This window comes from Alosa sapidissima, chromosome 2, assembly GCF_018492685.1.
Source record: "Alosa sapidissima isolate fAloSap1 chromosome 2, fAloSap1.pri, whole genome shotgun sequence".
NCBI classification, from domain to species: domain Eukaryota; kingdom Metazoa; phylum Chordata; class Actinopteri; order Clupeiformes; family Clupeidae; genus Alosa; species Alosa sapidissima.
In genome coordinates this window covers 1,727,777-1,739,028 of record NC_055958.1, presented here as the reverse complement: position 1 = coordinate 1,739,028, position 11,252 = coordinate 1,727,777, and the positions used below count along the sequence as shown (strand labels likewise).

General features: G+C 40.5%; 1 long non-coding RNA gene across 1 annotated transcript; it reads left to right on the top strand.

The window, feature by feature from the left end:
• The first annotated feature begins 1,193 nt into the window (after positions 1-1,193).
• On the top strand, positions 1,194-3,845 carry LOC121694509. Its single transcript, XR_006025785.1, has 5 exons — positions 1,194-1,296; positions 2,693-2,809; positions 2,933-3,033; positions 3,352-3,419; positions 3,540-3,845. It is a non-coding gene; the product is annotated as an uncharacterized LOC121694509 (long non-coding RNA).
• The last annotated feature ends 7,407 nt before the right edge of the window (positions 3,846-11,252 follow it).

Genomic DNA, 11,252 nt, shown 5'->3' with positions numbered 1-11,252 from the left:
AAAATATGATTAAACAGTGAAACAGGAACGTTTTACCATCGGCTACCGCAGATAACATTTTGGAAGGTGTCTGCAAACAAACCCAAATTGCTAGCATCACGCTTAGCTGCAGCCAACGCTAACGCACATTTAACAACAAGCCAGAGAACATGACTAAACTGGAAAGAGCACATCTCGCCACACATTAAAGGCCATAACGATACCATTTAGTTTGCATAGGTTTGCTACGTGAATTCACTGGCTTACGATTTTTGGTTCAAGTCCTGGACAAACTTGTTAGCCTCCAGAACAGACCGGATCCATGTCTTCTCGCCGCTGGGGAGGGTGATACGGAGCTTGGCTGGGTACAGGAGAGCCGGTTTGAACCCGCGTCTGTAAAGTTCCGCCATGGAGTTTTTGTACTCGGCTCGTTGCTTCAGTACGTCGGGGCTGTAGTCTTCGTAGAGTCGAATCTTGTGCTCCTTGTAGAACAGGTCACCTCGTCTACGAGCCTCCCGGGCGAGCAGGTCCTTAACTTGGAAGCGATGGAGGCGTATGATGACAGGTCGTGGCTTATCTCCTGTAGCAGGCTTGGGTGCGAGGCTTCGGTGGGCCCGATCGAGCTCAGGGGGTGAAGAGAGGACTTCAGTGCCAAAGACAAGTAGTTGGGAAAAGAACGTGGTTGGCCGTGGCCCCTCCAGCGACTCAGGTAGGCCAATAATCCTGATGTTTTGGCGCCTACTGCGTCCCTCCAGGTCGGCTAGCTTCGTTCTAAGCGACATGTTGTCTTGTTGGAGGGCTGCAGAGGCTTCCTCTAACTGCTGGAGACGATCGACCACCTCATTAGAGTTGTCTTCCAAAGAACTGATCCGCTGCCCATGGTCTGCAACAGTCGAGTGCAATCCGTCCAGTGTGGTTGTCAAAGCTTCAAAAGATGACTTAAAGTCTGCAGATAATGCTTTCCTGTGCTCTTCTAACAGAGAGCTAAGTTCTGCTAGCGTGACGCCAGCAGACGAAGAAGAGGCATCTTTATCTTGCTTGCCCTTAGTTTTAGACATAGTCAAGACGTAAAAAATAGTCGGTATAGTTACACTAGCCTTTTGCAAACTACAATTTTTAGAAAAAGAGAGGTTTTAAAGGTAAACTGAAAGTTAAGTCGTGGGAGCCAGTTGCCTATGCGTCTACTCCGCACACCTCATACCGGAAGTCCCCTGACTGACTTTTTTGAACTCCAGCCCACAAGTGACTTCAACCGTTACTGTCATGCATCTGACTGCATGTGTAAGCTGTAGAAACTCTACCGTTATCATATCCAAGGTAAGAATTACAGTACTTTTGTATGGCTATTGAAAACGGGAATTTATTCGAATTATACTGTTTCATAATCGAATGTTAACCAAAGCTGTTAGTCATGTTAGAATTAGCTAGCAAGCTAACTTTCCCAGCTACTAACTAACTTCATTATTGTGTGGAATATCTGGAATGATAGTTTATATCATACATCATATCTATCTGTCTGTGATGTCGCTATAAATGTATTCTAGAGTTTTAGTTTGAATGAAATATCAGGCGCAAGTAAGTTATATAGCTAACTTATCGTAACTCCCCCTATTTCCACCGGTCCCGTATTTCCACCGTCTTGCGTGTATGTGTCACTTAATATCCATTTCTATACAAACCAAGACAGCGGACTCCTATAGAAACGCAACCACCCACAACATAGGTGTATCTAAATTAGCTATGTACCAAAAATGACATTTTACCGTGACTCGAGGAGCTGTAAACAGTGTTGTAAGGCTGCGTGTACACAACCGCTTGGAGCTCCAGTCGAATTTTAATTTCACGACGAGAATTATCGGTCTAACCGTCCATGTGCCGTTGAAACGGTGTAAATAGGCGACCCATCAGGCCAGCACTATAACTCCGAGCGTGGTAAACAAAATCGGATATTTCAGGCAGTAAATGCTCCCGTTAAGAACCAAACCAGATTTTGTTCAAATCTACACAACTATGGCTGCTGAAAAATGTAAGGTTCATTTAGTAAATGTTATTTTGAAGTGTTAAAAAACATCGTTGTTTTAGAATTTCTGAACAAAAGTGATAATTGGGGGTGTTACGATAGCTAACAGCTACATTTAAAGTGGCTGTTGCCATGCAGGCTAACGTTACAGACACATATGGAGGTTGTTAACTTTAAGTAGCAGTAATAACGGTTACCTTGTGAACTTCCATGGGACATAGGTAGGTAACATTATTTTTACATTATTACATTATTATACATACATAATATACATGTAGTGTTGCTATAACGTGTTAACTGGAAAGATGACCTGTAAAACAATCAATAAAGTCATTCATAAGTTATATCTATACCCACTATACTCACTGATTTAAGGAACTAAGGAACTGCAGTTTAGTATAGCCATGGTCATTAACAGACCTGTCATATAATGGATGTGAATGGGGGCAAGTATGATGGGTGGATATGCCGACAAGTAAAAGGATCTTTAGTTTGTGAAGGGTAGTGTTAGGCTACATGTTTTTCATTTCTTAGCCCTTATTTGGCCCTTGTTTGATGTACCTGACTTGCACTGAGGCATGTGTTTATTTAAGATGCATGTGAGTGAAGTAGTGCTTCAGTGATGGTCTTTTCATGTTCTGTGTGTTTTGGAACTTATTAATCTTAGTCTCCATGTGTTCCCTCTGTTTGCAGTCGGTGTGTTGTGAGGACTGCTGCCCTGAGAACGCTGAGTGCATTCTGGAATATTCCAAATGTGTGCCACTTCCATACTGAAGAAGTTCTAAGCCCGCAAGAGAGTTCACTCACCAGGTAGACACACACACACACACGTAGAATCGCATATAGCATTATAATGTGTAAGCATGTATTTGTGTCTGTAACTGTGTTTAGTTTATCCCCTCTTTTCATGTGTTTGTTGTTATGACTGTGTAGTGGGCTCCATCAACTATCCAGGGCAATGTCAGTCCGTCTGGATGGCACTACCTGCTACTTGATGATGTCTAAAAAGCCATGGCTGCTGCCTTCAAAATGGTGTAAGTGTTTGTGTTTTGAATGGTTTTTTTTTTGTTCCATGGTGAGGGCTATGGGTTATGTTATTGTGCATGCTCTAATTTGCTTGACATGTGCTATGTAATGCATTAATACAGAAACTAATCAGGATTATTGCAGCTACTTAAAATAGTCTTGAATTTAGCCATTTTACCATTGTGTTGGTGGTAATGTTAGTAGTGTTGTGAATATCTGCCAAACTGATCATAATCATTATTTTAGTAATTGTACAGCAATTCAATTTATTGTACAGGATGCATCATTTTGTTTAATCTTATCTTTTACTCATCTTTTACTGGCAGAGCCCTCACAAGTAAACTGATATCAAGACTTACATAGATGGTGATGGTGGTGAGGGTGCCTTCAGAAGGTAATTATCATTTTTGTTTGTACACCTGATTGACTTACCTTACTTATTGTTTTGATGCTATGATTTTTACCTTTATCAACAATAACAAAATGTATGGCAATTGCTGTTTTATTTTTTTAGGTGCTATCCAGCAGTCCCAGCCTGGAGCCAGAAGCTGCTATTGCAAGTCAGATGGGGGAGGAAAGGTGGTGTAGGCAAGAAGGCAAGAGCTGCTGCAGGCAATGTTGCAATTAGGTATGATATCACACAGACATACTGCTGCTTAGACGTGTTGGGTCACTTTAAAAAAAGGTCCTCTTTATCAAAAGAAATGCACCGGACATTTCTAAGTGTACCCCAAACTTTATAATGTTGGTGTATACACATCTGCTTTACTTCTAACTATTGGCTCCCTATAGTAGCCAGAATTAAATTTAAATCTCTCACTTTGGCCTATAGGACACTAACTAGATCTGCTCCTTGTTATTTTAATTCAATAATCAAGCCTTACATCCCCAACCACCCACTGCGGTCTTCTGGTGAGCGTATGTTGTGTCGACCAGTCATGAAAACTGGGTCTAATTCCAGACTCTTTTCTTCAGTGGTTCCATGTTGGTGGAATGAACTGCCCAGTGCTCTCCGTTCCTGTGGTAGTTTTGGGTCGTTTAAGAGGGGTCTAAAGACATTCCTATTCAACATATACTTAGTTGTTTAAGCGCTTATGTGTTATGGTTTATATAATGTTGTTTTATTTTAATTGGGCTGTTAATTAATTTGACATTATTGTTTATTATTGATATTCTCCTTAATGTAGTCTTAGCATGTCATTGTTTTTATATTATTGATTGAATTGACATTATTGTTTTATTATTGCCTTTCCCCTTTTTTACATTGCTTTTTATTAGGCTATTGCTTGAATTGATATTATTGTGTACTACAACTATTCTCCTTACTATATTTGACCTACATTTTAATCTGTTCCCTGTTCAATTTTAAATATTATTATGTTGTTTTGTATTTATGTGTCGCTTTGGACAAAGGCGTCTGCTAAATCCATAACCATAACCATAACTATTGCACCTGACTTCAAGGCTGCTAGTGTAGGTTTGCTTTTATTTGTCACACAAGCTGAGTAGTTTGCATTAAAGGTGCTCCAAGAGATGTTGGGTAATGTCACTTCTGTTGATGTTCAACAGAACAGCTGGAACAGCTTGTTATGTTTCATGGTCCAGACTAGACCAGGGGCCTGTACTACGAAGGGAGCTTAACCTACCCAGATGTAACCCAGGGTTACTTTGTTAAACCGGGGTTGACAAAACCTGGTTATCTTAAGTGGTGTTAATCGGTACTACGACGCTGATTAGGAAGTTGATTTGTTGAACCGAGGTTAACCTAATTGGAGTTCACATAAAAGGGGCGGGTTGCAGCGCAAGTCCACTTTCAATGACGCGATCACCTTATTTTACGGATGAGGAATGCACAATTATTATGACAAGTTATGAGGAATTAAACCCCACTCTACGACAAAAATCAAATACGTCGGCAGTGAACAAAGCAAGGCAAGGCTGTTGGCAACGTATTGCAGATCGGGTAGCCTAAAATGCCTAAAAGTAAAGTTTTATTTCCACATGTTCAAATATGTGTTACGGAGGATTAATAGCTAGCGGAATGTCTGAAATGAGTTGAAATACTGTACTTAAAGTGCTTATTTTGAGAAAAGGCCTACAGATGCAACACAATTCAGAAGCAGGCATATCAATTCATAAGGATAATTGAATGTTTAAGTAGCCCCCATTGACTGATTTACTGTATGCCTAATCCTGTGAACATTTCAGATGCAACACCAGTGCCAAACGCACATGGCGGCAGGTGAAAATGAAACACAAAAACATATCAGAATTGTAGGTTTATATAGTTATAGCTTGCATTCATATTTCTTAATTATGAAAATATGTTGTAGGCTATTCTTAGGACTGTAGCCTTCACTTGGCCTCTGTTTTACAGCTAACAAGAAAAAAGGTGTCTTTGAACACTAGGTTACTGTAGGAGGAAAGGCACCAGAGTGTTTTACAGTAGCAGATGAGGTGAATATCATCACAATAATGATATCTTACATTTTGTAAAGTTTCAGATTAATCAGTTGAAGCGTTACAATTTCTGGCTCATTTCCTGCTTGGCCAGGTGGTGGCGCTATGCCAGGCAGGCCCATTGGGTGTCTATATATTGTCACGCCCGGCTTTGCCGTGCTGTGGTGCGGCCCGCCCTTTTGTCTGTCTGTCTGTCCCAGACCTACAGGTGGAGCTGTTACCTGGCCGTGCAGAGTAATTGATGGCTACGAGGCCTATTAAAAGAGGCCTTCCTGTCTGCTCACTCTCTCTCTCCTGTTCCGGCCGTCCGTCTGCGCGGCTGGCTACAGTCTCGCTCCGCACATACCTTTTGCTTACACTACACTTCATATACTGATGAACACTACACATTTTGTTAATCATTACATTCACTGATTTTCCTTTATTTATTTAATAAACCTTTATTGTTAAATTGTAGCATCGGTGTGGTCTCCCTTCATGTCACTACCGCTGTACGAGCCCAGTGGTCCTGACAATATCATCATAATCATAATATCTATTAACCTGAGAAGTTTCAGACAATATCCTCATAATCATAATATCTATTAACCTGAGAAGTTTCAGACAATATCCTCATAATCATAATATCTATTAACCTGAGAAGTTTCAGACCATTTATTCAAAGCATAGAGCATTTCTGGCACATTTCATGCTTAGCCAGATGGTGGCGCTGTGCTAGGTATCTGAATTACACATGAATGAATATCATCACAATAATGATTTCCAATATTTTATACCTACCAAGATTCAAATAAATCAGTTAAGGCATTGCCCATTTCTGACACATTTCCTGTTTGGCCAGGTGGTGGCGCTATGCCAGGCAGGCCAATAGGGTTTCTGGATATTCTCTTAATCATAATATCTAGTTTCAGACTGTTCATTCAATGCACTTTGACTTTATGGCACATTTCCTGTTTATGTGCAAGATATTAAAATCATAACATATGACAACATATCAAAAATCCCTTCGTGATTTAACATCAGCGTCATCTTGCCATCATATTTGCCAAATTTCACATGAATCTGACAAACCGTCTGTTGCCAGTGGGTGGCACTATGCCAAATATGGATTATGGGCTTGTGAATATTGTCATTACCATGGTATTCAATAACCTGTGAAATTTAAAACATTGCAAGCCATGCATGGTGAATTAAGACACATTTATTGTTTTTGTGGAAGGGTATTAAAATTCATAGTTTCGCCATTTCGTAAAATTACAACATCTCCATTTAGAATCAGAAGCATATTGGCCTATTTAGCATATTTAGAATAGAAGCATATGTATACCAACTTTCACATGAACTGTCTAGGAGGAGTATGTTAAAATTGATCATGTCCACAACACAGAAAAATCTCAATTACCTCACTTCCTGTGGGCGTGGCTAATGGCATGTTAATACAAAAGTCGATTGTTTTTGGGAGTTACATACAACCACCAAATTTGGTGTGTGTGTCTAAAACTTTATGCCAACCACAAGTCACAGTGACATAAGGGGGCGCTATGGAGTTCCTGGGCAACGCCCGGTGCCAAGGCTTTTTCCCCTGTGTATTCACGGTACCTCTCGCCAAAATTTCATGCGTTTTCACCAATGGGAAGCACCTCTTTTGGCATCACAATTCATCACATTTTGGTCCGCACAAAATCCCAAATACCTCACTTCCTGTTGGGCGTGGCTAATGCATTGTACATACGAAAGTTGTTCATCTTGGGGATATACACACACCTACCAAATTTGGTGTGTCTAGCTGAAAGTATATGCTAACCACTGGATCAATCACCTAAGGGGGCGCTACTGAGTCCCTGGGCCACGCCCGGGGCCAAGCCTTCATGCATGTGTAGCCATTGTCATACCAGATGTGTGTGCCAAATTCCAAGACTTTTTACCCATGGTAACTAGGGCTGTCACTTTTGTGAAAAAATCCTGTTCGATTTTTGAGACATAAGTGTTCATTGAATCGATTGTAAAATCGATTTTTCATGTCTATGATTTTTCAACGCCAAATATAATATGGGAATTTTCTTTTTAGCTTTCGCAATGCTTACTGCACTTCGAAATTCTTGTATATTCTTATATTCTTGTTTGTGAATTTTGTTACATCTATCCTTTTTATTTGTTTAATTCGTTTAAAATGAATAGTGTACATATTTGGTCAATATCGATTCCCTATTTCAGTTTTCGAAACTTGTGTTGTTTGGTCCAATCGATTGTGCAATCGATTTTCGAACGTAAAGTGACAGCCCTAATGGTAACCACCTGGAACACACACTTTACTCATTTGGAACTTTTGCACTTTGTGATCATTCTGTAATTCTTCCACATCCCATTCATCATTTTTAAGTCATTCAAAATATGGTGGAATAAGTTACAATATTAATGTCTCTGTGTGATTTACGTTTTACATGATGAGATTACCTCTGGTACTCTATTGCTGGTTTTGTTTATTCGTTTTCTATTGTAGATATGTGGTTTTGGCTGCCTCTGTGGACTTTTGCCTCTCTGGTTGCTTTCCCGTCTTTGCACCAGAGATCCATTCTACAAACAAGAGTATGAAACATTTCAAGAACAGGAGACACATGTGCATGTGAAAAATCTATTAGGAAACTTGGCCAAAAAGAAAGCCACCATGAACCCTTCAGAACTATCCAGCCACTGCAGGAGCAACAACAGCAAGACCAGCAGTTAGCCATGGCCAATGGCATAGCTGCGAGGGGAGGGGAAGAGGAAGAGGAAGAGGGGAGAGGAACATCAGCCACTGCTGGGGCAACAACAGGGAGACCACCAGCAACAGCCGAGGGCCGGGGATTTAAATGATGCATGGATTGAAATATCTGATCCAGTCTTTAACTTGAAGTCTTGGCAGCAGGACCAGCACAAAGACCAGGATCAACCAAGCCGAAGCAGGAGCAACAAAGAAAGCAAAAGCAGTAAGAAATGCCCCAGCAGCTGATGCAGCAACAGACAGAACACTACTAATAAATGACTCTTTAGATACTTCTGTCACTACATTGGCTCTTGCTGCTGCTGAAACAAGACAAGAAGCAAGTAATGCCTCAGAAGCTGCAAGAAAAGAAGCTCAAACGACAAAAGCAAGTGAAGCAGCAGCTGAAGTGGCTGGTGCAAAAAAAGCAATGGCAGAAATAACAGTGGCAGGGTTCTCAAGTTTTGAGCTCAGCTTGGAGTGAGATTTGTGTGTGTGGGGGGGGGCACTCACTCACTAAAATGTTTCGCTTGTGTGTAGAATTGAATAAAGTAAGTGCATTATTTACTAAGATGAGTGCACCATTTATTAAAACTTGCGCACTATGTAAAAGGTGTGCACACATGGGCAGATTATCAGATGTGAAATGGGCCCCCCAGGCACAGATGTGAAATTCAAAAGGTTGGTAACTCAGCTTAGTTAGGTCTGGGTCTGGGGGCATGCTCCCCCAGAAGAATTTTTTAAAAAATAACCCCTTAAATAACAACTTCTGGTGAGATTTTTGTTAAGAAGCATTAACACTTTGAGACCTTGAATTTGTCATTATATACATTCTATATCTTGTTTTTGTTTATTTTCCAGGACAGTCTGGGATTTGTACCCATCTTGCATAGTTTATGTCTCTTATTTCAGCCTTTATATCAAGGGGAAACCATTTGTGTTTTTATGTCACCAGGAAGCATGTCACTAGAAATAACTTTTGATATTTAGTCACTCAGTACATATATCTCGTAATTGGTGAGCCATAGAATATCCCACCGTCAAGATTATTATATTTGAAAAGGACAGCAAGTTCATTATTTTTTGTTGCTATTACATTATGGTGGTTGGCAGCTCATTGTCTGCAGCAGCCCTGTATCTTTAGAGAAAAAATATATGTGTAGTATACTCGCTATTGATAACACTCATTGATAATAAGCTAATTTCATTCATTGTTAACATGGTCCATCGAGGCTCAGACGGGTGTCCCGGGACCTGATGAACATGCCGCTAAAAAGCACAAACGAGTGTGAAAGTTGCAGCCGTGACGACAGGGAAAATGCAGGCAGCCACGAGAGTGATAGGTCGTATAAAATGAACGTTGCTGATGTCTGGGTACACAAACTACAACGACACTTCATTATGTTTTCTTAATGTCCGACAGTTTAGTTTAGTTTATAAATTGGAAAATAGGCTAATTTTGCCATAAAGTAAGCTAGGCCTACAGCGTTACAAGTGTTCGTAGAAAGGCCTGCCTGATTTACACACACTGTTAAAGTACCATAAGTAGGCTGGTTTACCAAAATGAAACAGTTGAATTTCTGAATAAAAATAATCTTAAACGTGTAACCCCACATAAGCGCACAAACATAACGTGGTTTCAGGGAGGGGATGTCCTATTTTGGAATTTTACCAGGTGTTATACGGTAACTGGCTTTCATGTTAACTGGCTGGACTGTTCACTTTGCCTCTGGAGTTAACGTAACCGCCCCCTTCTTTTGCAGGTGTGTTAAGCTGGTGATTTAGCCTCCGATACCTGGGGCCTGTACTACGAAGCGGGGTTACTCGCTTATCTGGGTAACTTCGAGAGTAACTTGATCCCGTGTGGCGTAAGTTCCCGATTAACCCGTACTACGAAAGGTGGATAGGTTTTAACCGAGGTATGCTGCCATGGCAATTTACGCTGCATCTCAAACCTGCTCCGAGCAGGTTATGTTCTTGGTTAACCCGAGGTTTCCGTTAACCACACCCTTTATAAGTACCACCCCTCCACTAACAATTCGAGACTATGTCGGCGTACCTGGATGATCCATACGACATCGGAGCGCAAATCGTGAGGTGCTCTCTTCGAGGGGTTTTAGAGACCGCCATATATATATATATATATATATTCTCTATGAAGATATAGATGGTCAGTCGAGGGAATTCGTTATCTTTGTCAGATGATCTAGGCAGAAGTCTCTAATGTCACCCGTCATAGCAATGCCCTTACGTGGACATTCATGTTTTCCACCTAATCGATGATGCTGAACATCTGAGCAAGAATACTGTATGTCCGAAAATAAATTGGACATAGGCCTAGCCTAGCCTACAGTATGCTGAACATCTGAGCAAGAATAGCCTAAAATAAATCGGACATAGCCTAGGCCTAATAAATTAAAATCACCATTTTAACAAACTTGATGAATTGAATGTCATATTACTGTACCCTGCACATAAAGGCTACACATTTCCACAGCACCAGAATTCGACCGAATGCCTCCCTCAACCTCTTCCACAATCGGCCTTCCACTATTATTTGCGATGGCCAACTCCTCTGCTACTGTAAACACTCCTTACAGTAGCCTAGTTTTCAAAGACACCTTTTTCTTGTTAGCTGTAAAACAGAGGCCAAGTGAAGGCTATAAACATACTAGGCCTACATGTTTTCATAATTAAGAAATATTAATGCAAGCTATAACTATATAAACCTACTATTCTGAATAATGTGTTTGTGTTTCATTTTCACCTGCTGCCATGTGCGTTTGGCAATGGTGTTGCATCTAAAATGTTCACAGGACTAGGCATACACTAAATCAGTCAATGGGGGCTACTTAAACGTTCAATTATCCTATTACTGTAATCTATATGCCCACTTCTAAATTGTGTTGCATCTGTAGGCATTTCTATGAACTCAAAATAGGCAATTTAATTATTTCAACTAATTTCAGACATTCCGCAAGCTATTAATCCTCCGTAACACATATTTGAAGAACATGTGGAAATAAA